Here is a 19,470-nt window from a genome sequence, read left to right on the forward strand (position 1 = left end):
ATTCCCATCATACACTGCTTCTTTAGGTATCAGACCCAATCATTAATTGCTTTTATTTTAATTTATTATTATTATTTTTTTTTTTGTTGAGAAAAAAAAATTATGAGTTTTTTGGTAATATGATTGGTTTTTATTTTTTTTTAACCTAATTGTATGTGATTTACTTAGTCAGTCTCTCATTTCTAACATCTTGATGGAAAAAAAAAATTTTCATCAAGATCCATTTATCAGCGATTGAATTCTTTTAAAAACTGAAATTTAAAAATATAGATTCGTATAAATCTCAAATAAATTTTTAAATTTCAAAAGATTTAATGGCTAATAAATTAAATCCTTATGAAAAATTTATTAAGATATCCTAATCAAAGACTAAATAATAATTTACTTATTTTAAATGTTTGTTAATATTAGTATAACTTATTAAATATTTTAATCAACGATAAAATTAAGGGGGAAAAATAACATTAAATCAAATTGAACACATTTTAAAATTGTGTTGCTTTTTTATTATTTATTTTTTATAATGTTTAACAAAATAATTAACGGCAATGAATATTTGAGATATAAAAGTACACAATTAAATATAAAAAATAAAAATAAAAATCAGCCACATTATTAAATAACACCTTATTTATTATTAATTTATTTATTTTTATTCATCTTTTTAGAAACTATTAGAATGCTCATGAGTACTTACTGTGTTCATCTTTCTAGAAACCATTAGAATGCTCATGAGTACTCTAGGCTTTTGTTGCATGCATATTTTTATTTGTCTCCTCTCTATCTAACTATTTTTAGAATCTCACTCATTATATCGCCAATTCGGTGCCTCAATCAACGCATATGTATGTTATATATCTTTTTTTTTTTTTTTTTTTGGGGGGAAAATATGTTATCAAAGTTACATACAAACCTATGCTTAATTGTTAATTCTATGAACGAAACCCATAAAGAAGTGGAAAAGAATCTATTTAATGAAACAGAAGAAGAAAATGTTAATAGTTTTATCCTATATATATTTTGGCCAGGAATTATCCCATTTGTCTGTAAATATATTTTGTATGAATTAATGGAAATGAAGGATCTTTTACCAACATTTTATATATCAATTAATGCGACACGCGTAAACTGCTATTGAACTTCTATAATCCACGTACAGAGATTTTTTTTCGGAAAAATATGTATCTCAAACTTCATTAAACAATTACAAACATCGTTTCGAAGATTAGATTCCAGCTAGTCTCAATCATCTTCCAAACAAGTTTCATACATATTTATAGACAAAAGTGTAGCGACCTAAAGAATAGGCAGCTTTATTCGCATCTCTTGGAACATAGGAACAATGGAACTGAGGGTCGGAATGCAACATGTTGTTGACCTCTTCTAAAATAAAACACTGAGCACCTAAAAATGGTCCAGGATCATATATATATATATATATATATATTTTTTTTTATATATCAAGCGTTTGTCTTCCTTCGAATCAGGATTGACTTCGCTACCAGAAAAGCCTATATCCACACAGATGCTAGGAATTAATTATAACGGGAAAAAAAATTGTTTTTGAAAATTATGATTGTTGACAAAACTTACAATGGTTCATTCTTAACAGTTGTGTCTTTCCAATGTGTTAGTATACCATCTTTCAATCGGTATATCTTTTCAAACTATTCTGTTTTCTTTTTCAATCATTGTATCTTTTTGTAGTATCTTTTTCTAAATGGTTGCATCTCTCCTTGATATCCTTCTTAATGCTATAAATACAATATATGTGATTATTTTTAAGGAATTGAAAAACGATTAAAAGTGTGTATAGAGAGAGAATTCAAATATTATTTATGGTTTTTTGTTTTTTGGATTTAGAGTACTATTATTAAATAAAAATAATCATTGTATTATAAAAGACAATGGTAATCGAACTGTGAACACTATAATAAAGTAAATATTGACTTAGAAAGAGTTCAACTCTTAACTCAATCAATTTATAAAATAATTTTTTTTTAGAATTTTAAATCAATCCCAATACCGTGGATTTTTTTTTATCTTATAATATTTAAAAAATAATTATTGTATTCTAAAAGACAATTATAATAGAACTGTAAGTAGGGTCGTCACAATTATTTTTGAGGCCTTAGGCGAAAAACAATATTTGGGGTCTAATTAAATATTATTTTTTATAAAATAGATTTTTTTGATATAAAATCTTTTTTTTTCTTTTTTTCTTTTTTAGATGTAAAATTTCTATTTAAATTTTTATATTCAATATTTGATAATTAATATTTCTCAATTGATAAAATTATTTAATCTTCTTGAAATATAGTTGAACATAAATAAAATCTTATTAATCTCAATTTTGAAAAACTTCTTTTCACCAAAGCTGCACTAACAAAGAATAATAAATCTATGTATAGGGAAAATAATTTAATTTTTTTTTTAAATTTTAATTCTCAAAATAAATATAACTAATTTATTTGAATTAAGATATAAAGAAAAAAATGAAAGAAGAAACTAGAGGAATACAAAATCTAAATTTTTAGGAATAGTAAGAACAACTAATAAATAACTAAAATCATAAATTCATAGAAAACAAACAAAAATTAAAACTATTATGAGAATGAACAATATAAATACATTAGAATAAATAATAACTTATAAGCTTATCTTTAATTCTAATGTTATTTGGATCAAAATTGCAAACGATATAAGTTGGATACTAAAATTAAACAAACATGGAAGATGAGTGAATAAGAATGGATGAAAATAAGTGAGTAAGATGAGAAAAAAACACATAAACAAATAAGAAAAAGTGCATAATAAGAGAGATATTTAACATATTTTTCTTTTTTTTCTATTATTAAAATATAATCAATTATAGAATATAAAATATTTAGTTGAACTTATTTAGTGTTATTTTTTAAAAATAAAAATAATTAAAGATAATTATCACAATAAATAATCAATTAGAATTCATCTAAAAATAACTAATAAATTAGAAATAATTTAAAGTTCTTTCTAAATCAAAATTCTTATATTTCCAAAATAAAACTAAATTATATTATATGTATATATTATATATATGAATTTTTTTTTTTTTTCTCTTTTTCAGACCCCTATAGGTATGAGCTTTAGTGGCCTATGCCTTATATCGATCGTGAGCACCATGGTAGAGTGAATATTGAGTTAAAAAGAAAGAGTTTAACTCTTCCCTCAATATTTATAGAAATAAACTTCTTAGAATTTTAAATCAATCTCAATACCATGGGTTTTTTATCTTACAATAGTTAATCTGGATTTATCAAATTCCTAGCAACAAAAAGATACTGCCTCCTTAATTGCAGGAAGCTCTGTTGCCAGAGGTGAAAGCAACTGCATAAAAGGCTTCGCCATAGCCCCTATTAATTTGCTTTTACAATTTCTCACCAACAAACCAACACCTACCACCCCATGACCATGAGAAAGAGCTGCATCGACATATGCCTTAACTTGACCTGATAATGAAGGAACCCACCGTACACTAGCAGTAACGTTCATATATATCTTTAGTTGGAGCTTTTTCATCTTGTCTACAAGCCTCCAAAAACTCTAAATGTAAATTATCCAACCGTACTGGTGCACCATGCAACACAGCTTTTCTACAATTCCATATTGCCCAAGAGAACGACGCAAATCGCTCCCCATGAAAACTTGAAACCAATTGAATAACAGCACAGTAAAGTTCAGTAAAGGAGGGCTAATGTGGTTGATAATGTCACTTTAGCTTGTATTTACAATGTTAAAAAATGTTGCTCATGGTATTATGAAATAATAATAAAAAAATTGATTATTTTCGTCCTGAAATAATATTTGGAAGGACAATTTATAATAATAGATATATACATAATTCTCACATTAAAATCATCATGGTCTAAAAACTATCAGGATATTTTTTATTAATTTTAAATTATTTTAAGAGCTGAAATTTAAATATGTATTTAGAATTTATATGAGTTCACGTAAAATTCACTTTGTCTTTTAAAATTTTAGTATGTCATTAAACACATAAAATCTAAAATTACATTTTTAAATCTTAACACTTAAATCAATCAAAAAAACTAACAATAAAGATCCTCATTAAACTCATAAGGATATTGTCATAATATATATATATATATATATGTACATATATTATATACATGTTTATATATTATGGATCTGGCTTCTAAGATCTCTCCTTATTTTTAGTTTTTTTTTTTCCTTGAAAATTAAGCCACATTCGGAATGTGCAAAGTTATTTGGGATTTTTTTTTTTTTTGGAGAATTTATTCGTTGGAAATTTGAGATCACCTAAGAAAGTAAATTTTTCCAATGTTTGAGAAATTTTGAAGAGTGGAAAAATGTGTCCCTCATGGAAATTAAACTTCCAAAAACAAGGAAATTGAAGTGAAAAATTGTTCGCACCAAAAATGTGTCATTGTGAGATTTTCAGAAAAATTTACATTATATATTCTATCAAAAAAAAATTATCTTCAAATTTAAAGTACAAATTAATTTAATAATTTATATATCCTAAATTTTCCATTACCAACTAAACATTAAAAAAATAAAGTAATTCTTTGAAAAATGATTCGTAGAAAATTAATTTTTGGAAAACTAATTTTCGACAATTATTTTCCTTCAAAATTTGAGAAAATTTCATCTACACTTTTGATGTTTGATGGAAATTCATTGACATTCTTAAGGTTTGAAAAATATCACTTATCCTATGGAGATTTGAATAATTAGCATTTACCGTCCTAAAAGTTGATTTTCGATAAAATTGATATGTGAAGAATCCATTTTACCCTTATGTGTCAAAATAAATATTATATTATTATTCTATCATTTGCTTTATAGTATTATACAATAAAAAAAATATTATGTATTATAAATTTCATTCATATAATATGAATAATATAACTAAAAATTATAAATAAAATTACAATGTTTATATATATTATTATATGAAAAGATCATAATATAAAATTTTGATATTTATTTTGAAATTAACGGGTAAAATAGGGTTTTCATAAATGGATTCATTCAAAAATCAACTTCAGTAAATGATGATTTTTTCAAACGTTGGAGGTGTAAGTAATGATTTTTTAGACATATGGAATATCAATGAATTTTCACCAAATTTAAGAAGTGTAAATGAAATTCCCTCAAAATTTTGATATTCCTCAAACAGAAATTCCAATGGAGCAATATATATATATATATATATATATATAGAGAGAGAGAGAGAGAAAGAGAATAAGATTCACGTCCAAATGAGTTAATAGTTTTAATATAAGATATTGTTTTATCAGTATTTAAATCATATCAAAATTTAAAATTTTAAAAATTATCAAATATAAATTTAGTGAAATATTAAAATTTTATTTAGAAAAAATAAATCCTTGGAATCTGATAAATTAATAAATATAATTTTAAAAATATGTATAGCTGTGATTGTCCATTATTATTATTATTATTATATATATATATATATTTTTTTTTTTTTTTGGGGAGCGGGGGGCCTTAAATTTATCATTATTCTTGCAGCTTTAAGATGGACCAGTGCATATTAATTACCATCTTGGAAAGATATACATTATTTTGCGAGGAAAGAAGTATAAGAATATTCCACAAGATTCTTATATGGACAACAGCGGATAAATATATGAACAGCAGAATCATATATTCCTTAAAAAAATAAAATAAAAAAGAAGAATCGTACATTTTTCTATTTTAAATTCATTTACTGATAGATAACTTTTTTCCATTGCTTAAGCAATATTTGCAAGGACTAACACGCCATGTGCCTTCTCAAAAGAGTAAAACGGAAAGTGGAAACACATATATTACACAAATATCATGTAATTATATCACGTGAAAGCCTTAAATAAATAGTTGGCCTACCCGAACCAATATCTTTCGTTCTAAGCAATCCAATAAGCAAGAAATTCATACCCCACCAAATCTAATTTGCAGATTCTATACAGTGATACAGCTAAATGCAACCACTATTTTTCAAAATATCCACTAATATGAGAATTATATAATTCCTTTAAAAATACTAATATTTTAAATTGAAAGATTTGAATTAATTCAAATTCATTATTATTATTATTTATTATTTTTTGATAATGAATTCAAAATCAATTTTCTTTAAAGATTACACAGAGATCGGTTCAAAACAAACTAAATTATTTCTATTTTTATTTTGAAATGAAACCATGATATTAGTTACCAAATTATTATATTAATGGATCATATTGCATAACATATTATTATTATATTGGTTGAAAAATTAATATAAATAAAATATAGATAAAGAATTCATAAGGTAGCATTAATTTATTATAATTTCTCGAATTTATGCGGCTAACAAATTGTTCTCCTAGCTTTAAAATAACAATAATAATAATAAAAAGGAGTAAGATAGAAACCGAGTGGTAAAACATATCCATGCCCAAATTTAAATGCAATTGATATCATTTACTTGGAAATAAGTTCTTTGATATATATATATATATACATACAATCATGAGGGATGTCCCATAATTGATTTTGTAAATAATATATCTATTATATATAATTCACCATTTTGCAAATACAATGATACATATGAAGAATATACGATTAAATCAAAGCCTCTTTTCTTTTTCTTTTTTTTTCTTTTTTTTCTTTTTGTTAAAAAAATCAAAGCACCATTGACTGCTTAAAAAGTTGAAAAGGCAAAATATAAAATAAAGAAAGGCTACTGCTCAATCAAATTATGTTGGTTCTCTCTCTCTCTGTCTGTCTGCTAAAAAGCTCAATCAAATTATGTTAATTGGGAGATTTGCCCCCACAATACCACCAAAACAAGACCACATGTTTCAACATAAACTCATTAATCAAATCATCAACCCCACAGCCCTACACACTTAGCAGTAAAGTTTGTATTTAAATTTAAATATTACATATGTGTGTATCTATATATATATATATACATATTCAAGCATTCAATAAAATAAAAAAAACAATGTATTTCAAAGTAGGCAGCTCCACCTTATTGGTTAGAAGACAACGGTCCACAAGCATTCAATAAAATAAAATAAACAACGTATTTATTTTATTGAATGTATTTATTAAAATAAAAAAACAATAAACAATATACATTGTTTTTTTTATTTTATTGAATGCTTGTGGACCGTTGTCTTCTAACCAATAAGGTGGAGCTGCCTACTTTGAAAATATATATATATTATATAATATAATTTTCTTTTCAATTTTTTAATATATTAACTGTTACCCAAATTTGTTTAATCTATGATTAGTAAGTCGTACAATAATTTGAGTATGGACCACGAGGAGAAGATAAATTTAAATTACAAATTTAATAATGAAGTAGTAGAAATTAGTAAAAAGAACGGTAGCAATGATTCCTTTCGTTGTTTTTGAAAGCTAAGTTTTAACTAATTAAAAAGTTTAAAAAAAAAAATAGAGAGAGGAAGATATTAATGGTTCTCTGTCCATGCAAATGAAATTGAGAGAGAAATCGAAGGAATATTGGTAGTTAGTTTTTTTTTTTAACCACAAAAAAAAAAAAAAAAAAAAAAAAAAAAGATATTGCCAGTGAGTTGTATTTATAAACTTCACCCACATTATGCTATGAGTATTTTAGCATGAGATCACGTGACAATTGTGCACGTGACATAGTGTTTGTGGACGTGAGCAATCACTACGTGTATAGTACTCCACTTCAAGTCCAATGACCAATAATATTGTTCCCCTTTCATTTGGGTCAAATATTTATTTATTTATTTATTTATTTTGGGTGGTAACCATTGTTATTATAAATTAATGAAAGATTGAGTGAGTTATGAGTTATAGGCTGCTCATGCTTAACAGAGAAGATTTGATTCATCAAACATCATTATTAGTCTCTTTAGTTAAAACACTTTCTTCGTGGCTTGACATAGTCATTGACAGAAATGAATGGAAGTTTTATGGCCCCCCATCTTTTCTATTTATTTATCTACACAATCAAGTTGCTTTATTTCTCGTTCAAGTTGATTCTTTTATTAACATTATTTATTCTTATTGATGAAAATCATAGTAATGTGATAGCTAGCTTACAGACTAATAGGTTTGAAAGAAGGGATTACTATTATTCATTATCCCTAAAATTTGGCTTATATACAATTCAAATGATTCAAATTGAAAAGTGTTTTATTATTTGTTGCTACTAGTTATAATTACTAACTTATATGGTAAATTTTAATTAAAATATTTAATTATTTTATTTTTTAAATTAAAATTTTAAAAGTAAATTTTTTATTAATAATAATTTAAATTGTCATTTGGCATGTGATCTTCTTAATCATTGTTCACAAATTGTGACAAATAGTATTTTTCAATTCAAAAATACTTTGTTGGTTTCAAGTGTCATAAATTTTCTTTCCTTATATATTGACAATATTAATATTTTATTAACATCATTCGAATTAATATCATTCACCCTTTTAGAGATGATAGTTATAATTTTTAAATCATGATGGGTTGAATCCTAATTAGTGCAAACATTAGAAATCAAGATAAAATAAAATAAAAATTAAACAAAAAATCTAAATGGCGATTATTTATGTGATTATCATAATTTAGCATTGCACTTAGGCCTGACAAAGATTTAAACTATATGATAATATAATATGAACCTATACAATAATTTTCATGTTCAAATTGATTATTTTGTATTGGGTTTTTATTAGTACAATCCAATAAAACAGTAACAAACCATCTAACCTAATTTTTTTTTAAATAGTATTAGTATTATACTTATACATACATAACTAAATTAATTCAGTACAATATTTTCCAACTACCAAAATACAACCAACCATCAAATAATAATAATAATAATAACAATAATATTAATAAAAAAGGAAGGGAACAAGAAAGAAGATGAAAACCTAATAGAATAATAACTTTGGATCTTGCTAATTTTTTATTTGTATTTTGAGAAATATTTTATAAAAAAACATAATGTTTAAATTTATTCATATTTTTAATTTTGTATTTAAATTAAAATAATTTAAACTTATTCAATTTCGGTTGTCCACACATACAATGTTTGAACTATTCATGATATAAACTATTTATATTTTTATGTTAAGTATTTATAATGTCTAAACTGTATATAATTTAAACCATTCTTAATAAACTATATATATTTTTATGTTAACTAGTTAACGTAGTTTATATCTTATTGAAATGTAGGACTTACTATTTCCCATTTCATTAGGTGCATTTTTAACTTTTCAAATAATAATTTTTTTTTTTTTGGGTATTGTTCACTAAAAGGGTTTTTTTAGAAAAATAACCAACCCACTAATCCGTTATTGGAAAAATAACAATTTTTTTTTTTTTTTTAGAATCTAGCCAACTGTGAACAAAAATGCCTTTGGTTAAATTGAAAATTACGAAATAAGTCTTTCTCTTACCATTTTCTTTTCGCTTCTTTCTCAAACAACCCGTTAACCTAAAAAAAAAAAAAAAAAAAGCATTCTCATATCTCATCTACTTTCACTCTCTTTTGTTTTGTATTTTCTCATTTTTAAAGTTAAACTCAGATAAAAATTTTCTCTTTTTTCTTATTAGATGAAACATTGATGCTATATGGGTATATTTTTTTAATAGCTTTTCTCTTACCTTTTTCTTGTATTTTTTAACAATGTTTTAACATGGGTATGTAATAAATTAATTTATAAACTGTTATATTTGAGTTTAAAGAATCATAGGTGATATATGGTGTGAAAATGGGGAAAAAATTGTGTAGAACTGAAAAAAATCACGAAAACCAGTAAAATGGAGGAAAATTGGCAAAAAAGATGAATTTCCCCCATTTTCAGCCAGTTTATCAGTTTCCACTAGGTTTTCACTAGTTTTCCGCTAATTTTCCACCAGTAGGAAAATGTTATATTTGGCCCCCAAAAAAAAAACAAAAACAGAAACGGTTTTTTCAATACAGTTAATATGTTTATTCAGTATTATTCATATTTTTATATATTTATTAATTTAGTTTAACGTTATTCATTTAATTTTGTAGTAAAATAGAAAATGATGATATTGTAATTGCGGTTTTATACAATAGAATATTAGTACAAAATGATGGTGGTCATTGGAAGATGATGATATATCCTTTGGCTTTCAGCATTGGAGATGGAGAGAACGAGCAAGCATATACATAGTTTTTCCAAAACCTCAAAGATGCCATTGGAGATTTCCAAGATTTGGTGTTTGTGAGTGATAGACACCCAGCCATTGAAAAGGCAATACGCAAAGTTTTTCCCAATGCATACCTTGGGCTGTGCACGTACTACATAAGCAAAAATATTAAAGCAAATGGACATGCAAAAGATGAAACAATAATACAATATTTTATGCTCGCAGCTAATGCATATTTGGTTGAAGATTTTGAGTTTTATATGCAGCAAATTGAGGCAAAAGACAATAGGACTGCACAGTACAGTCGATCATGTTACCCTACAAGGTGGGCACGTTCTCTTTCTCCATGTAGAAGATAGACTATCATGACGACCAATATTGCAGAAAGCTTGAATGGTATTTTGCTAGACGCTAGAAAGATGCCAATAATAGCATTAATTGAGCACATATGGGATTTATTACAAAGGTGGTTTTATCAGCGATGTACTGTAGGTGCAAAACCAGTAACATGGAGGAAAATTGGAGAAAAAGATGAACTTCCACCATTTTCCGCCAGTTTATCAATTTTCGCTAGTTTTTCACCAGTTTTCCACCAGTTTTCAGCTAATTTTCCACCAGTAGAAAAATGTTATATTTGGCCCCAGAAAAAAAACAGAAGCGGTTTTTTTGATACAGTTAATATGTTTATTCAGTATTATTCATATTTTATATATTTATTAATTTAGTTTAACGTTATTCATTTAATTTTGTAGTAAAATAGAAAATGATGATATTATAATTGCAGTTTTATACAATGGAATATTGGTACAAAATGATGGTGGTCATTGGAAGATGATGATATATCATTTGGCTTTCGGCATTGGAGATGGAGAGAATGAGCAAGCATATACATGGTTTTTCCAAAACCTCAAGGATGCCATTGGAGATTTCCAAGATTTGGTGTTTGTGAGTGATAGACACCCAGCCATTGAAAAGGCAATACACAGAGTTTTTCCCAATGCATACCATGGGCTGTGCACGTACCACATAAGCAAAAATATTAAAATAAATGGACATGCGAAAGATGAAACAATAATACAATGTTTTATGCTCGCAGTTAATGCATATTTGGTTAAAGATTTTGAGTTTTATATGAGATAAATTAAGGCAAAAGACAGTAGGACTGCCTAGTACATCCGATCATGTTACCCTACAAGGTGGGCACGTTCTCTTTCTCCATGTAGAAGGTACACTATCATGATGACTAATATTGCAGAAAGCTTAAATGGTATTTTGCTAAACACTAGAAAGATGCCAATAATAGCATTAATTGAGCATGTACGGTAATTATTGCAAAGATAGTTTTATGAGCATGTAAAAACTCTATAGACTTCAGCACAAAAATGCGACAGTCACCACTGCAACAAAAGAATAACATAATTACAACCATATTTAATAGTTAAAATTTATTTAATACACATGTAAGTGATAAGGGACTTTACCCATTGGTTTACTAAGGGCAATTTTTTGCCAATGCACAGATAAACTCATCAATGGACTCTACAGGTAAAAAAAAATTTTGCCAATTTTTTGATAATGAAAGTAGTTCCAACTTTATCATGAAAGTAAACTTTTCGATCTTTATGTGTTGTTTCATCGAAACTATTATATTAGTTTAGAAATATGTATTTTTTTTTTGTTATTAATTATATCTCATGCAAATTTCACTGATCTAATTTGACTCTTTGTTCCACCTTGGATTGTTATTATTATTTTATATATTTTATATGGATATTAGGAATAATTCTATTTAGTACCGATTAAAGAAGAATGTAGTTTCCCTTTTAAAGTTAAATGCTGACTTCTGCTGGAAAAAAAAAAAAGAAGAGCTGCATCTTCATTTATAATGTTGGGTTTCATTTATAATCCTCTTTTATTGAGAATTTTTCATGATTGTACAGTAGTTTGAGATAAATATTAGAGGAAACTAGGTATGATCTCATTGTTATAATGTGCTACAAATTAAAATTTGACTGTTCAATATGCTTTTTTTTTTCTTGAAAATTTCCAAGAGAGGTTTTTCATGCGTTTTTTTTTTTTTTTCTTTGGTGATGTCATTAAGAATTTGAGGATTATCCCTTTTTATGCTCAATTGATGCGAACAAACTGATGCAATGTTAGTCATTTATTTGTTTTTTGTTTTGTTTTGTTTTGTTTTGTTTTTTTTTTTAGCATTACTCACCCTCTAAAGACCATATGTTTGATAATGAAAGTAGTTCCAACATTATCATGAAAGTTCATGATAATGTTGGAACTACTTTCATTATCAAACATATGGTCTTTAGAGGGTGAGTAATGCTAAAAAAAAAAACAAAACAAAACAAAACAAAACAAATCAAAAAACAAATAAATGACTAACATTGCATCAGTTTGTTCGCATCAATTGAGCATAAAAAGGGATAATCCTCAAATTCTTAATGACATCACCAAAGAAAAAAAAAACGCATGAAAAACCTCTCTTAGAAATTTTCAAGAAAAAAAAAAGCATATTGAACAGTCAAATTTTAATTTGTAGCACATTATAACAATGAGATCATACCTAGTTTCCTCTAATATTTATCTCAAACTACTGTACAATCATGAAAAATTCTCAATAAAAGAGGATTATAAATGAAACCCAACATTATAAATGAAGATGCAGCTCTTCTTTTTTTTTTTTCTTTTTTTTTTTCCAGCAGAAGTCAGCATTTAACTTTAAAAGGGAAACTACATTCTTCTTTAATCGGTACTAAATAGAATTATTCCTAATATCCATATAAAATATATAAAATAATAATAACAATCCAAGGTGGAACAAAGAGTCAAATTAGATCAGTGAAATTTGCATGAGATATAATTAATAACAAAAAAAAAAATACATATTTCTAAACTAATATAATAGTTTCGATGAAACAACACATAAAGATCGAAAATGGCAAGAATTAAAGATTACAAAACACACACCACAACTTCTCAATAATTATAAACATCCAATGAAATCATAAAGGTTAATTCTAGTGATCATGATGGTGATATTCACTAAAGGAAATGCTTCTATCAAAATGGGGTGCAGAATACTAACATATTCTATAGGTATGCGTTTGTTTACAAGTTACATACTGAAAAGCAAATAAATTCAATTTCTGCGTGTAAGGCTTAGTTGTTTCATTTTACATTGCTTACAGAGTAGATTGACTAGAAACAAGGAATAGTGCATTTTATCAAATAGTTTAGCTTCAAACCTTATGCTTGAACAAAAATCTTCTTTAAGAACGGAAATAATTTCTTCCAACATTTATTGATTCAGTAGCATAAAAATAACAATCTATAAAAATTTAATAAAGTAAATAATCTTTATAGAATCCTAATCGAAAAGTATATTTGCTTAAAAATCATTGAAACATTCCTTAGATTCTACTAAACATTTAGAGGCAAAAACAAACCCAGAAACAACACTAGCTTAACATGATTAGTCGTTGACAATCCATAACCATGTGGATTGCTAATTTTAGCAATATGGTTTTCCAAGAAAACCATCAAGAAAGAGCAATATATATATATATATATATATAAATATTTTTTTTTTGGTGGGATTCAAGAATCCTATATTTAGGTACAACGAATTTTTTTACTTTTCCATTTTAGTGGGATAGAATAAACACCTCATTGTACAGCAAATAACAAATAAGTTCAAGAGAAAAAAACTGAAATGTAGCCTCCATGTCAAGACCTCAAACTCAAACAAATAGATCCTCAAGTTACACAATTAACCAAACAAATAGTAGTAAACAGAAGGATAAGGAAACATACCTAAAAGAATCATCCACAGAGTTGCAACAAATCCAATTGGACTGTCTCTACAGAAATCAAACCTGATATGAGAAACAATTATAGAAATGAATATCAAATATCTTCTAAGAAGGACATATTTTAAAATATATAACAGTACAGCACAGTCTAACTAGTCTATTAAATCAATTTATATTAAATCATTTTTTTCTTTAAGAGAGTTGAAAAAAATGAACCAATATGAATCCTATACGTACACATACACACACACACACACACACACACACACACACACACACACACACACATATATATATATTTCTTTTCGTTTCCAAACTTCAATTTTAGTTCCTAAATTTTTTATTATGAATTAAAAGATTATTGTCTAAATTTCATTTTTCCTATATGGTCTAGCTAAGTAACGAAAATTTAGGGTTCAAGAGAAAAATAAATAAATAAATAAAAGCAGAAATAATATTTACTTATAATGTCTTAACGATTTCCTTTTAAAATTTTATTTTGTGCAACAAAATGGAGTGCTAGGATTCGAAAATGGAGGAAATCTGTGGAAATAGAGAAGGAGAGGCTAACCTTTGACGAACTAGGAATGGAGCGAGGTGATATAAGGTTTTGAGAGCGCAGATGTGATGTTCGAAAGGGAAAGGAGAAAGAATCCCTAGCTGTTGGAAAAAAAAAAGGGTTTTGATAGAGAAAAGAAAGAAAAAGAAAAACAATCTTCATTAAGGGTATTTTGGTCCAAACCAGTAAAAAGTGGGTTAGTTTTTTTTTTTTTTTAAAAAAATTGCTATTTTTCAAACTTCTAATTGTACAGTGGCTATTTTTCAAAAAAATCCTCACCAAAACTTCTTGTGGAAGCCACCACTCTTGTTGAAGGCTGGTTACCTTCCTAAATAAGACCTAAGACATGGTAACAAATCAAGATATTAAACACAATAAAATATGATAAATCCATTAAACTAGTTAGTGATGGTACTTTGTAATCATTCAAGTATTATATTTTAAAATTATTTAGTCTATTATTTAGACATATATTGATTTTTTTAATTTATTATTTTTTAATATTCAACAAACATGTCAATTTTGCAAAATTGTTTTATTTTTGGCCAAAAAAGAAGATTTTTTAAAGTTAATTTTAGCACCAAAAAAAAGATTCTTTTTTTTTAAATTAATTTTATCATTTAAAACCAAATTTAGATTTGAATTTCCAAATTCGTATATGTTTTAAATTGGGAACGGAATAGATAAAAAGCTACAAAATAATTTAATAAATGGATTTGAGTTTATCTATCTCCATAAAATAGCTTAATGGTTTTATTTAGATGGAGTTTAATATGAACACAATGCAACACAAGAAGTTGCTTGGTAATTTGTTGTGCTACAAAGATCTTTATATTTATCTATATTTTGTTAAAGTTTAGTTAATATTAGTTAAAAAAGAGAATTAAGATGACAGGACCATCCTCGGAATCCTTTCCAAGCACCAGAAGTGGTCCTATCTAGGGAAATCCTATCAAATTTTCTATTGAAAATTTAATAAAATCTCTGCATAATTTGAATATAACCTAATAGTATGAATAAAATATTATAATTTTTTTTTTGTAGAATTCTCATAAATCATCAATCATAAACATCAAGGGTCCTAACTCAAGACCAGAGAGAGAGAGAGACAGAGAGAGAGAGAGAGAGAGAGAGAGAGAGAGAGAGAGAATATAAAAGTTATACATATTAAGTTAATCTACAAGAGTAATCTAAATATAAATGAACAACTATAAAATAACAAAAGTACCGAATATAATTTAGACATCAAAATCAGCAAAAGAAGGAATATATACTATCATCAAAATCAAAGAAAACGAACAATATATCAAAAGCAAAATAATATACAAACAATGAAGATACTTGAACATAATTTATGTAACTTGTTAGCTGAGGCTTAAGGGAAACAATTTGAAAATAAAATTAAGAGATAAGCTCAGTGAACAGAATGAAATAATAATATGAAAATAATAATATATTTTCAAAATACTTTTCTTAAAATTTCATTTTCGCTTTTTTAAAAATTCCCATATTCTAAAAAGTGTCTTTCATGAAATTCATGAATTTTCTCAAAAAATATAGCAAATTTCATATTTCTAATGAAAATGTTTGTCAATATAATACCAATCATGACCTCTTGTACTTAATTAAATAAATTATATTTTTTAAAAAATAAATTATAAACAAAAATAATAGTTCCATGACCATAATCCATATAATACTAGAACTTGCTTATCATGCTAATACCAAATCCTAGACTATTAGCATCCTAAGACATCGTAGAGCCAATGAGAAAGGGAAAAACTATCATATGAACTTTAGTGTCCCTAAAGAGTCGCAAAGCTAAGATCTCTCAACCAGCTTCTAAATCACATAATAATAGTTAGAGATTGAATAATATATTGTAATGCCCCATTCTCTTCCAACATTGATATTGCACCTCATTTATCCATCACATTCCAAACAATATGGAGTTTTGTTCTAACTTCCCAATAGATCATCAATCATAAGATTATTCCCATTAGAACACATTAACTATATAGTTTTCTCAAACCCTGAAGCAAACAACTCTAAGAAGGTCTCAATTATTAAAAAAAATGTCTATTTTACATTTGAATCACCACTGTTCCACACCTAGCAATATGAGATTGGACACCAAGTGGTTTTTGCTAGTAAAATGGCTTGTTAGTGCCTCGCACTTGTCCACACTTACTCTAACGGCATCACAATGGTTCATCCTTAATTGTCACAATCCACCCACTATATTGTTTACTGATCTTGTCTTTTCTTATCTCACATCTTTCAAAACTTATAGATCTTACATATATATATTCATAACCGAATTCGTATCTATATTTGTAATCATAGTATTGCTTGGCATACAGTATCACATATTCATATGTATCTCGTAACAAAAAATCATTCATCCCTTTATTTCCACAATACCACAAAAAAAATAAATAAATAAAAAGAAACTTTATATCAGAAATCAAATCAAAACTTTCAAATCCATAAATCAATAATTACAAATATATATTTATACTAAAAAGTCCTGTTGATTCCAAGAAATACCCAAAAATCCATAAATTTCTCAAAATCGAACCATGATATTCGAAAAGCCTTTTAATATCCAATAGTCCCTTTCGACCATAAAAAATCATAAATATTCAATAATCAAAATCGTCAAAATAATTTAATGCCAACATTCACAATTATTCATGAATATATTAAAATTTGAAAACATTTAAAATCTTACCAAAAATCACATTAAATGATAACTTTTACATATATTCATATATATAAACAAATATAATTATATAGTCATAATTTAAATTTCCATAAGACTTCAAAATCATGAACTCATAAATTTAACATGTCCAAAACATTTATGAAAAAAACTACTTACAAAGATACAGCTCACTACTAATCCATGATTGGATCACTTCCAATTTCCTTTCTAGTGCCTAAAATATCACAAGAACATTTTTTAGACTTCCAAAAATTAAACTAAAGAATTGGTGCTTATGAAATTTCTTAAAATAAGTTTTATGACTTTAACATTACCAAAATTAGACACTAAAGGATCTAATTATATTTTGAGCCCCTTGGATCGAAAATCCAAAATTGAGGTTTTTTACTCTAAGACTAATTTTATGAAATTTAATCTTCCATTTTATCCAATTAACATCTAATTACACAATATCAACTTCAATTTTGTCCCAAAAATTCCAATATTATTTGGGATAACTTAAAGTTTGTGGGAATGGGTAATAAGATTGTCAACTCACCTTTGTCCAATTTCATTGTCTATGATCGAAAAATTCATCAAAAAATTCGCCTAAATTTGATGTTGATGGATATTTTAAATCATGAGGAATTTCGATGAACGAAGGTTAGGAATAGATTCAGCAAATCTAAAGTCGGAGAGGGGTTTTATAGGGCAGCTTGAGTTGGCTGAAATCTGGCCAAATGGCTAGAAAATTGAAAATTGCCACCATTGACTTTGCCAACCCAATCTAGACGCATTTGATGGCAGTTGGCCATGATTTTTAATGACCACAGTTGCCAAAAGATGGGCTTCCTTGCTAGTTGGAGTGTGTCGTTGATGGTAATTGGAAAAAAAAGGTTAATCAGCGATGACCCGATTAGGAGGGTAAATGGATCATGAGATGGAATTTTAGGTTTTTCTGAGTATGTTGGGGTTTTTTAAGACTTTTTGGGTATTTTAAATTTGTTTATATAGGGCACAGTTTCCAATGTATAAATAGATATTTGGATCACTAACATATAAAAATCCAAAACTGATTAGAATATGATAAAAATATTGATAATTAAATTTTTACAAAATTATAAATTTTTAACCGTAATTTAGAATTTGATATCCTCGTTAGTCTATGAATTTGTTTTAATGAGCTTTATGCAATAATACAAAAGTTAAAACCAAAATCTATGCCCAAAAAAAGTCAAATTTAATCGTACATAAAATTTTAATTTGGTAAAACCATTTAAAAATTTAAGTTCATAAAATTTTCATGATTGTTACACAGAATGTACACTTGTATTAAATATTATCAAAATCTTATAGAAAATCAACAAAATGGGTTCACTCTTTCATGTCATTCTTTTCTTGGTCTACGTGAGCATAGATATACTTTTGAAGTTTCAAAGTTCTTTCAAATTAATAAATAAACTATTTGATCCAACTAATATATCAAAAGTCACGCTGATATAATCAAACTTTTTTCCGCGGGCCACCTTAAATGTCATTTTTGAGTATTATTATTATTATGGTGACGCAGGAGGGCAAAGCCCCAGTACTCAAATCAGCTGAGATGCCACAAAAAGCATTGAAAGAAAAAGCTCCTGACATAATCCTTTAGAGCTAACACCCAATTAGACCGAAGACATCCGCGACTAAGACTCTCTCTAAAAATGTGAGAAATTTGCAGTATTCATTTAACCAAATATGAACAAATTGCCTTCTATATTTATTATATAGAAGAACGTATTAGTTGATTAAAGACTTGGACTTTAATTAAGAAGGTAAATATTCACTATTATTATCTAATCCAAGGTTAGTCAAACTTATAGATCCATCATTTGTGATTGCAGGGTAAATCAGCCTTTATGCTTCCAACTTTTATTATTATTATTATAACATATATATAATTTAACATAATCTAATTTTGTGTCTTAATTTAATTTAGTATAGTTAAAAATGAAAATTACATCAACATTATTTATTTCTACAAGAATGGGAAATAATAGTAAAATTTATGTTGAAATCATTACTCAAATTTAAAACAAAACTAAAGAAGAAAAAAGGAAAATGGGAGAGGTGAAGTGACATCAGCAGGGGGGAAAGTTGAGCGTCATGATGTACGGGCATTGACT

Source organism: Ziziphus jujuba, chromosome 6 (genome assembly GCF_031755915.1).
Source record: "Ziziphus jujuba cultivar Dongzao chromosome 6, ASM3175591v1".
NCBI lineage: Eukaryota > Viridiplantae > Streptophyta > Magnoliopsida > Rosales > Rhamnaceae > Ziziphus > Ziziphus jujuba.